Here is an 11,637-nt window from a genome sequence, read left to right as displayed (position 1 = left end):
AAAATAAACAGATTAGACACAACAAGGGAAATGTAAAACACTGGACATAAAACTGAAAACAGTTTTAGGAAAAGATTTTATATTAAGATTTGCATTTGACTTTAAGTGCTTTCACATTTTTCACAGCCAAAAAGCCATCACTTCATATAAAACCCTGAATTTCCTACCACAAAAAAATTACAGCCTTGAGGTGCTTCACACCAAGGCAGGATTTGAACACATCTCTGCTCCCACCTGCAGCAAGCAGAGCTCTGAGCACACACGAAATAGCAATGAATTTTACAGAAACCAAGTACGAGAAAGGGGACACACAAATATTGCTAGAAAAACATTTCATCATTCTTTCCTTCTAAACACTATTCTGACATGATGGATGTGTTGCTGACACGGTTGCCACTTTTAAAGATCATGTTTTAAATTCACTTTAAGTGCAGGAACAGCTACACTGTAGGCACCAATAAATAAAGGGGGCTTTTTTGACAGCTGCGGATAGGGGAGAAGTTAGACACATACTGCCGAGTTAAATTAAACCCCAAATTCAGAGTTTGCAACAACCTTTAACAAAAGTGAAGGCAATTAGAAAGCTTCCAGTATATTAGCTCTTTTTATTTTAATAAAATCAAAGAATAAGCAGCTCTCTCAGCATTTAACCCCTTGGACCTCTAGGGCAACATGGCCATGGGTAGAAGTGGCGCTGCCCTAGGGAGTCGCCCACCTTCATACCCAAGGGGAGCAAGGACAGCCTGGGTGTGCGACGGCTCTGAGCACAGACTGAAGAAACCCAAGTTTTGGAAGACCCCCAAGCTCTTCGCATGGCTGCTCTGAGCTCCTTTGCTACTCTGACCATAGGGAACAAGGACCACATGGGTACCACCCTGCGTCAACCCAAACACACGTTGAAGGTAACGTGCCTCCAGCGCTGCAGGCACAGCTCTAACGGATCCTGCATCTCTGCAGGATCATATTTTTAAAAAATAAGGAGGGAAAAAAGAGAGAAATTGAATGGAGTTTACAGACTGCCGGAGGAAGAGAGCAGGAGGAGGGACACCTGCAATACTTCCTAGGGATATACTTTCAACCCAAAAGTTGAAAGACACCAGAAAAAAACATTATGCTCAACAATATTTTGTGATATTATACGTTTGACAAGAAGAACATTGAGATACTTATCTGGTAATAGTTGTGGATTGTTTAGATGGGTGGAAAATAAAAAGAGCATGAGTCAAGGCCATAAACCTTCTGATTTATAAAGAGATGTCACTGTATTAGTAAAAGGGTGATTCAATCAATATCCAGGAAGCTTTGAAGTAAATGTGACTTACAGCTAAATAAGAACAAAAAGGTTGTGAATTTTTATGTGCTCTGCCACCAGAAAGTCGTACTACAAAACATTCCTTCTTATAAATGATACGATACATACAATAAATTCTGTATAGTTATTCCAGAGCAGGACGGCAAATGTATTTTACTAGATACTAGTATCTTTACTTATTCTTCATACAGTGAACACTCGCTCCGTTTTTCTTCCTCAGAAACAATCTGCTGATGCCAGGTATAACCTGGAGGGCTTGGGCACGCAGCCCGGGAAGCGGGAAGGAGCACAAGCAAGGAAAGCGAACGCTCACCACGGCAGAAGCTTTTTTGGGGCTCTGTGCCTCACAAAAGCACAAGGGCACCCCATTGAGTGTATTTAAGCTATAGCGACGTGATTTCACACGATGAGCCTGCAGTCAGAACACCCCTAAATGCCAGGGCAGGATGCATGGCCTGCAGACCTATGGATTTCACCTTGTCTACCCGGAGGGAAGCAGAGCCAGTGCAAGGGGCACCTGCTGCCCCAGCTCCTTGTCCTCCTCGGCGCCCTGCTCCCGGCCCCAGCAGGGACACGTGGAGTGACGCGGCCACCAGCCACGCAGCTCCCCAAGGCCAGGCCTGGCTGTCTCTGCCCTTGGGGCTGGATGCACGCACGGAGACCCGTGAGGCAGCGCAGAGCGGCAGTGCTGCCATGTGGTGCCTCAACAACGTGGGCTCGGTGCTCCTGGCCCGGCATTGGGAGTCACCGCTCCAAGACCTCCGGCATCTCGCATGGCTAACGCCTTTCCTTGGAGCTGTGGTATTCCTGCTCACGGAGAGCAGCACCGCAGCGCCTCTCCAAGAACAGCCACACACACACACACACACACACACACAGTTGTCACTCTCTTTAGCAGGGCCAGCCCGTGACTGCAGCAAAAAAGGATGCTGAAGATCCAGCTAAACAACAGCTGTGCTGCTGTCCTGAGACAGGAAGGAGTCTTTACTGGTTTAATTCCTTGTCTCCAAGGCTTTCCTAGATCTGCTAAATATGCCACATTTCTCTTTCAAGAAGGTTAAGTGACATATGCTGAAGAATGAAAGCAAGCAAGCTCCTTAAAACCAAGGGGTTCCTTCAAGACAAGGCAGATGGGGAGCGGAGAATACAGAAGTGTATTAGGAGCATGAGAATATCATCCACCATCCCGAGCTGGGAGAGCCAAGGCCTATCCATGAGGCAAGAGCACACCCAGACCACACTGATGAGCTATCAGAGGAATCATCACCTACCTTGCCCACTTCTCTTTCAAGGGCAAGCACACTGAAGGAGAAGCTGTTTCAGGTGCACAGTTCTTAAGAGGGCCTTTGCCAGCACCTGAAGTGTAAGCTCATTGTAAACTCTTGCTACCCATCTTATACACACAACCTTACGGTGGGGCTGAGTCTTCTAGAAATAATTACAAAACTGGAAAGTTTCCTGAAAAGAGCCCGAAAAAAACAATTAGCAGTATTTTGAGATAACACAAAATTCCCACTTTTTAAAAAGTGGGACCACTTGTAGCCTCTAAAATTAGATAACATCATCAAAATCATTGTGGATAAGGACTGTTCACAGTTCTCTCACGACCAACCTTCTCAGATACAATCAGTATCTTCAGGTACATAAAAACTGCAAACACAGAAAGGACCAGAATCAGCAGCAACCAACCTGCTTCTACTTTAGATTTTATCAAGCAAGACTCACTAAGATTTCCTATATGCAAGAAAATATTGCATTCTGTTAGCCAATTCCTGCCTCCTTAGCACTGCGACTGGGGCAGCCCTCTGCTGAGGGCCTGGCATTGAACACACCTCTGGGTTAAACCAAAAGTGCCACTTTCTCCAGAAAACAAGCTGCTCATCTTCAGCCAAGGGCAGCACAGCACTTGTCAACGGTACATGCAGATCTCCTCTCACAATTATAGCGTGCAAGATCTCCGAGATCTTGCACGCTATAATTGAGAACAAAACAGGCTACCACGTATTTGTGTGCTTGATTTTAGCTCTTTCAACAGGTTCCCATGGGCAACTTGCATTACCTGACAGGATAACAACACAGGTGCTCACCTGCCCAAAGCTGACAGCCCAGCTGTACCTTTCCAAGATGTTTTATAATATTCAGCCGCTCCTGGTATCCAGTCAAATGATTTCCTGGCTACTCTTATAATCAGTAAGAGAAGGGTCAAGTTGCTGCTGCTGTGTGTACATCCACACAAATAATTGGGGCAAGCACAAAGCCAGCAGTTATCTTTCTAGTCACATCCAGTCTGGAGGAAGAATGAGATTGCATAAGCTATTGTGAAAGGCTTTTCTGTCATTACACTCATTCACCAAAAATAAATTTCTTTCAACTTTGCAAAGTTCAGCTTGTTACTACTCTGAACATTTTCAGGCACCTGATACAACAGCATTGGCTCTTCCTTTTTACAAGCCCCCAAAATGTTTCAGCTGAGTCCAATTAACAGTCTCCCAGCAGCCACCAGAATATAGAAAACAGCTGCAACTCCCAAAATAGCAAGAATTTAACTCCTCACTGAAATTTTAGAAGTGATGCACCCTACAACAAAGCAGGAGTTTTCAGCTGCTAAACTGTAATATTTTGTTATTCTGTGACCAGAGACAACTGGGTGTCTCCAGATAGTCACTGCTCCCCTGGCAAAAATCAGGTAATTATTTCCAAGTCCAGAGAAAAGCTCACGTGCCATTTCTGCCCATTCTTGCCTAAGTACAGGCCTCAAGGGGTTTCATAAATGGTAGTTCCCAATCACTACCAAGATACAAAAAGTGTTTATTTTTCAGCACATGTTGAAGTAGGGGAGGAAAAAAAAGAGGGTGCAATATAGGTCTGGAGGGACAAACAGCTTTTCCAGATCTAAATCAACTTTTTCTGAAGAAAATATCGCTAATATGCTGGTGTTTTTCATACCTTGCAGAAATCCCACACACGTAAGGACAGGCTGAATGCAGCTCCTGCCTCCTCCTTTGGAAAGATGTGAACTCCTGAGGTCCCAGGAAGCAGATCCATGTGCCTGGCAAGGATCATTCCTACTAGCTCAGAGACTATGCAAAAGTAAAACCATTAAACTGAGTTAAACAACTTAAGTTTAATTATTTTCAAGAAATTTAGCATGCATTGGCCTTTTTTCCATATCCCAAATGAATGCCAGAGATGCTTTTAACCTTCTACATCATTAAAATTTATTAAAATACTGCGCATATCACATCCGAGTATAGAATTATGCAGGGCTGGAAGGGACCTGGTAGAGCCATTCAGTCCAGTTCCTCCCTGAGGGGTTTCATGACACAAGAAACTTTTGCGAATATTAAGAGAAAGCACCTACACCCTCCTCTGCTCATACCCAAGCACACAAAACATGGGTAAGGAGAGGGGAAATAAAAGCAAGAAATGAATGTATAACATTAAAACTCTTTTGCTGGATTCTGAATGCAAGCCACCACGGCAGCAGCAGAACAGAACAGCTCAGAGTTCGTTAGGGCTTTTTCTCTGAAGAAAGTTAGCCAGTTCTGTGATTCAAAGTTGATCTTCCTGCATCATGGAGGGCTACAGGATGATGCAGTCACCCTGGCGCTTTTCCTGCTCTAAGATAAGACTTTCTCCAGCGGGATTATTATAAAGAGGGTGTTTGCTGCTGGATTTTGCAACTGCACCAACAGGGAGTTTTGCTGCATCCTCAACACTGCACTTTCTTACTATGAAACCGAGATCAGTGCTTGCTGGAAGACTAGGATAATCTGGCATATAGTTCAGCCCATCTCAAACACACTCATTCCCGGAGCGCAGCTACAGGCCCCATCCTGATACACAGCAGGGATGAGACCACACTCTTTGCAGGTGCTAGCACAGATGCAGGCTTCCCCAAAAAGCATCCCTCTTGGGTCCCAATGCTCTTCCCGCTCACTTGGCTTCTGTTACAGTTTTTCTGTGTTGACTGGATAAGGACTAAATCAGATGTAAAAAATAAAACAGTGAGTTTAACAAGAGTGTAGACCACAGTATCTAGGTTCCTCCTTGCTAAATACAAAGTCACATTGCTTGAGGCTAACCTGCAAACCTTGCTTCCCACCATCCAGTTGAAGTGCAAATCTTAGCTAAGTTTTGCCAATAAAGAATTTGCATTTACAAGAACCTTGCTATCATTCACATGGCGAAGCCTGCATCCTGATTTGCATGCAAGGCTCACAGGAGCAGCGTAACCTACCTCTCGATGTCATTTTATCTCCCAAATCCAGCCTTCAACCTAACTCATGTTAGATGAAAACAAATCTTAAAATATTCCATCCAGTGCCAGCACAGCATCTTTAAGCAGCGCCTTTCTATCACACTTTATTTCTCTTTGCATTAAAGGCAGCACTGTTGGTAATCATTCAGCATTTTTCCTTTATTCCAGCCTCTGCTTAAAATACACAAACCCAGCAAATTGAATAGAAATGCAGTTGCCAGGAGTAAAGTAATCAAAATAGTGAGTTTGCCAAATAAACCATTACATATTTAATCAAATGAAAACTACTTAAAACAGCCAATTCTGCTAGGACCTACATAGTAGGCCTGCTGTATCACATTATATTAAATGCAAACCTCTATATGGTAGCATTAATACAACTGCATCTATGTTAAAGATCAAGGAAATGACAGCTACACAAATTAAAGATGTTTGAAATAACGACTTGCACTGAGCTCTCCAAAACGTATCCAAAGTCCTCTAGGAACAAAACACTGATGTTTCCAGTACTTCCCCATTCCAAATGGTCTAAAAACAGCACCAGAGCCTGCGTGTGCACAGACACCAGCCCAGGAGGCCGGTTTCCCATTCAAACGCAGCTGCATCCAACAGCAGGGGCAACAATTCTCTTCACCCTAGTACAGACCCAACCAGCAGCTGACTCTGGGGTGGATTTTATTAATTTATCTCAGTTCTGAGCAAAACCAAATCATTTCTAGAGACTGACACAACTTTGTTTTTGAGGCTGATAGCTGATTCAGCAAGATATATGCACGTGTGTGAGCACTATCTGCTCATTCAAAAAGTGCATTCCGATGCTTCACTCAGATGATGGAGTCTCAAACTTGCACCTCCCTTCAAAATCCACAGCCCATAGGGCTGTTCCTCCTCTCCTACATCCTTTATCCTCCTCCTATATCCTTTTCATTCCTCCTAGATCCTTTTCATCTGCTTGTGGTGGTATTGGCTACACCCACCCAATTCATGTGAGTGGGGGAAAAAATATACCATGGATTAAAGCGTACACTTGGAAAATTCCACATCACTGGGAATGTCAGCCCAGCTCTTGGACTAACAGTCTAAGGAGGGGCTGCCAGCACAACATAAGATAAACAGCCACCTCTTATAAACCTCTGGACTGTGCAAGGCCCACATTATCACTCTCCAGCAGCAATAAATTTCTGTGGGAATTAAGCATCTCTCAAACTACCCCATGGATCGATATCACACTGTTAAATTCTGCCGAGTTCTGCCTCAAGGGAAGGTGCTGCATTTCCAGCACCCCATTAGCGCTAGGAGCAGCAGCTGGTGAAACTCCACATTTCCAGAGTGAACCTTCCCAAGAGCCTCCCTTCTGCAGCACTGCCTTAAATTAGGCCATGTTAAAAAAGAGTCAGTCTTTCCTCTCAGTGCCTTTTTTGCCATTGCTACACTACGCTGCTCCTGACCTTGTGCACTGCTCCACTGTGTTAAACATTATCAGCCAGTTGCCAGCTGATAGAGGCTATTAGCACTCCAGCAGGGAAAGGAGGGAAAATCCAGAAGGGAGCTCTCCGCTCGGCCGTTGCTCCCGGGCGTTTTAGCAATCCGAGTTCAGCGAGCGGCTTACGGGAGGTCACCGAGATCTCTGGCGTTCGCTCAGCGTTACCTCAAAACTCCGTTTCTCAAACTGCAGAGGGGTGGCGAGTCCAACGAGGGGCTTGCAGGGCACAGCAGAAACGTCCCTCCTGCTTCCCTCCTCCAGAATTTCACCTTGATTTGTGTCAATATGAAGAACAGCCTCAGCCAGACATCTTCATTTCAAGGAATAGCCTTGATAATTAAAGAAAGGGCTCATTTACTCTCAAGTAGCTCGCAGGAAACTTTCTTCTCGGTTCCCTTCCTCTCCTTCCCTCCCTTCTTCCATAACAGCTATTTGCCATGTATTAGAAATGTCTAATTAAATGGGGGCTGTAACGGATCTTAAGTCTCAAATTTCAACTTACCTTGGTATATATACAAGATGTTCTCACTTTATAAATTAATTGACCTAAAGCATGGAGGAAATATTAAATCCTCTGCCAGTTAGTACAGCCTAATGTAACTGCCATGATATTTACTGTTGTATAACAACATTTTCCCTTCACAATCTTAATTTCAATTTATGCAGGGAACTAAAATGGAGAACGGGAGAAGTTTGACTCCCAGGAAGCCAGGTAAACATGAAATTAAAGGAATTGGAACAAAAGAGTATTGTTAAAGAAGCCTATGCCCATGAGAAACAGCATAACCATGGCCAGCTACGCTGTAGGTTACATCTTGTTCACGCGGTACAAAGACCTGCGCCCCATCTCCCATTGCCAACAAGGGCCTTAAGCACTAAATAATCTTAAACAAAAAAAAAAAAAAAACCACACAACCCTCTGAAGTGAATTAGCTATTGAAGTGTACTCTGAAGGGAGAGGCAAATTTAAAATCTTCTCTAGAATTGTGGCCAAAATACTTGCAATCATTTTGAAAGATCCTTGTCCCTTTTTTCTTTTGTATTCTGCATCCTGCAGAACATCCAGAGTCCATTTCTTAAGCTGCACGTAACTGTACATGCAATGGCATCAGGTGCTATTACAAACCTGATAAACTGGGAACTAACAGACCTACTTTTTACTATCTGCTCACATTTTTATATTCATTTGTTTTTCATCTGTCTTTCATCTGAGATCCTTGCTGAAGCTCTGAGACTGCAACAACATCTGAAAGATTCTTAACTGCCAATGAGTAAAACCTGAATGTGTTTTATTCAATAGTAATATACTCCACTTTTTAGACTATTCAGAAGCTTTATCTGTTACACAGGGTGACTGTCTGCTTATGTAGTAGAGCCCTGAGAAATATTCCACTAATTTTCCCTGAAGTTTCCCCCACCAAACAATTTCCTTCCGAGTGCTATTCAGGGAGATCATTTTTAACCTTAAAATTCGATTCTATTTGAGTTGGTTCCTGGGGGAGCAGAAATAAATCTAATGCATTCCCTCTCAGGCAGGATATAGTTAGAGTCGCTATTAATCCTGCATCTTTCTGACTTTATTTTGTTCCTTCTCAGATATTAAGGCAGAACACAACACTGGATTTGTCTAGGCTGACGGTGACCTTCAAATTTCAGTGTCTCCTGCCCTGAAAACCAGCTGGAGCTCGATTAAACTATAGGCAAGCTTAGATTCATGGTCGAAGGCAACCAAGAGAGGGAGAAAAATACTGAACGACATTTATCTTCTCATCTTTTACTACCTTCCCTGTTAACTAAAAGAGAAGCTTCTATGTAATGTGAGTTTACTACCTTTTAATATGCAGACATACATCTGTTACATAAATATATATTTTTTGTGGGAAGATACATAATATATTAAATATATATATATAATTATACTCCTCATTTTCCCTTCCCTTTAAATGGAGAGATGTGCTGTTAAGTTTCACAAGCACCAACAAGTTCTCAACTTTCTCATCAGTTCTTCAGGATATTTTTCTTGCCTTATTATATTGGGAAAGAAGTATTTTCAGCTCCAGCAGTACTTGGTTTAGCACTTTGGAAACTGTGCAATAAAGTATTAACTCAATATCCACGTAAATTTAACTTTGCAACCGGGTAGCACAATGGCCCAAACGGGAACTTAAACAAAATAAATGTGGGAAAGGAAGGCCTATGGGTTCACTTGAGTTTCTAGCCATTTCCTACTTCCACAGAATAAAGATGAATTGATCATTTCAGTGATTTTATTTATTAGGGGGTTATCTTTGCATATATTTTTCCCCAGAAAGACAAAGCAATTCTTCTCCCTTGGAGAAACAGATTTTAGATTTCTGTGGTAATAGCACTCCAGCTCCTGAATCTAAGATGCCTTTATTAATTATGCATTGTTCTCAATGTATAATTATGTAAAGTGCAACAAATTTGGTCTGATTTAGTTGTTTTCCCTTATGTAGCAAGAGTACATTTATATTTAATAAGGCCATAGTAGCAGAGCGAGAATCTGAACTCCCTGCACTGTCCATGCTTATGAAGACAGTAAATTAGAGCTACTGTTTGGTCCTTTGAGAGAAATGCAGCAATTAAAAGTATCCAAAAATTACTTTTTGTGGTAAGGGAAAAAAAATTCCTTAAACAGTTTTGCAACAAAGCAGGCAATATTTTCACTAGAAGTCACGTCAAGGACATCTATTATATATAAGCTTTCAATTGAAACACTAAAAACATAATATTGTCTTAGTCTGCCAGCAACAGGCCATGTATTTTTGAACACATTTCACCAACATTTCCAAGCATTCCTCCTAATGGGATTTCAACTTCCTTTTCCCTGGCATTTTAAACCACAGCCAGATTTCTCCTAAAGGTCTTTATTTAAGCTCCCAGCTGTCAATTCTTGAGCCTTAAGGCAGCATTTTGGACAGAAAATCCTGGCAACAGAAAGGACACGTCAATCTACCCCGTAGGCCGCCCCAGAAAGGACTCCCATAAAAACAGCAGCGCCGCTAATGAAACGTGGGATTATTCAAGGGTAGTGAAAGCCCCTGTCCCCTGGTGTGTGACAGGGAGCCAGTCACACGGGGAGCTCCTGGCCCTCCTCCTACCAGAAGCAGGAGGAAGGAACAAGAGGAGACCCCCCAGCCCACAAGGCGCCGCGGGCAGGTGGGCACACGTGGCTGAAGGGCCCTCCAGGTGCTGACAGAAACATCCAGGACCCACCTGCAAGGCAAGGCAAGGGGGTCCGGCAAAGCCAGGTCATCAGGAAGCTTCCCATCTGGCACCAAATCCCGGGACGACTCTTCCCAAGGACACTACAGGGGATAGTTTGAGAAGCTGGAAGCCATGCTTGGTTCTCCAAAGGAAGCTCAAAAGCATGAAATAGCCAACTCACTCTAGCAATCTTATCTCTCTTTTTTCCTAAAGTCTTAGCCAGTGTCCCACAAAACATTTGAGAGAATTCTTAACATTTCACACAGCTTTCCATTTTACAAAAGCCTCCAGAGAGGTTAGAAGGGCACTGAGGGCCGGTCTCCACCAAGCTCAACGATGCCAAGCTTGGGCAAGGGGTCTAGGCTTGCACACGTGCTAGAAAGGCCTTGGCTTTTTCTGGACATCTCCCTTCTTTTCCATACCCGCTATCTTAATGGGAGGAAGTCGAGCAAAGACTGACATGAATTCAAATCTGTGCATTGCAATGAAGCAGGTCTGAGTGCACCCAATCCAAAACAAAAATATCTTCAAGCCATCTCTTAGTAAATACAGTTCTGAGACCTACTGCCCAGGCTTTTTGTCTGCCTATTTCCAAACAAAGAAGTTTTTCTACTCCGGCAAGAAGAAAGTTCTCGGTGTATTTTCTTCCCTCATGGTGCTCCCTTGGAGCTCTGCTGATCTGGCACACGAGATACAGACCAGATTGCAAAAAAGCCTTCAAAGCTCTCAACATAAAAATGAAATCTAATTACTATTTATATCTGTGTGTAAAAAAAGGCCAAAGATGATGCAAAAGAAGGAGATTCAGGAGAAACTTGGAAGCATCTAAAGTATTAAATTAAAACCATTTATCTGAAGCAAAAGATAAGTTGAAAGAGTTTACAAAGAAGGGGAAGCAGACAGTGATGAATGCAGCAATTTGGGAACTGCGAAAGAAAGTAAGCATGAGGAGGAGAAGTTGTGGAGGAGGAGGAGAGCAATGAGGACTAAGAAAAGGAGAGACTTCAGAGGGAGGAGAGGAGACTAAGGGGAGCTCTGGATGGATCAACTTTTTCAACGGTTGTAAAACAGAGAGGGACAAATCTCGCCCCTCTTTTGACTTCAGTGACCTCAGATACAAATAAATCAAGCTGCAAAATATTAAAATTGGAAATTTTAACACTAAAATCCACCCCCGACCTACCGCATAAACATTTAGCTTGAATCCCTCACGGGATTTTTTTACTCCAATATCTAAAGAAAGCCAACACATTTAGAGCTTTTACACTGCAGAAGGCAGCAGTTTGGGTCTCTCGGGGAAGCAGGGGGCTTCCCACGGCCGCTGGCCGGCGCTGCAGGGCACAGAGATGCCTC

Source organism: Nothoprocta perdicaria, unplaced genomic scaffold (assembly GCF_003342845.1).
Source record: "Nothoprocta perdicaria isolate Ctin4 unplaced genomic scaffold, notPer1 scaffold_17, whole genome shotgun sequence".
Lineage (NCBI taxonomy): Eukaryota > Metazoa > Chordata > Aves > Tinamiformes > Tinamidae > Nothoprocta > Nothoprocta perdicaria.
This window is presented reverse-complemented; position numbering follows the sequence as displayed.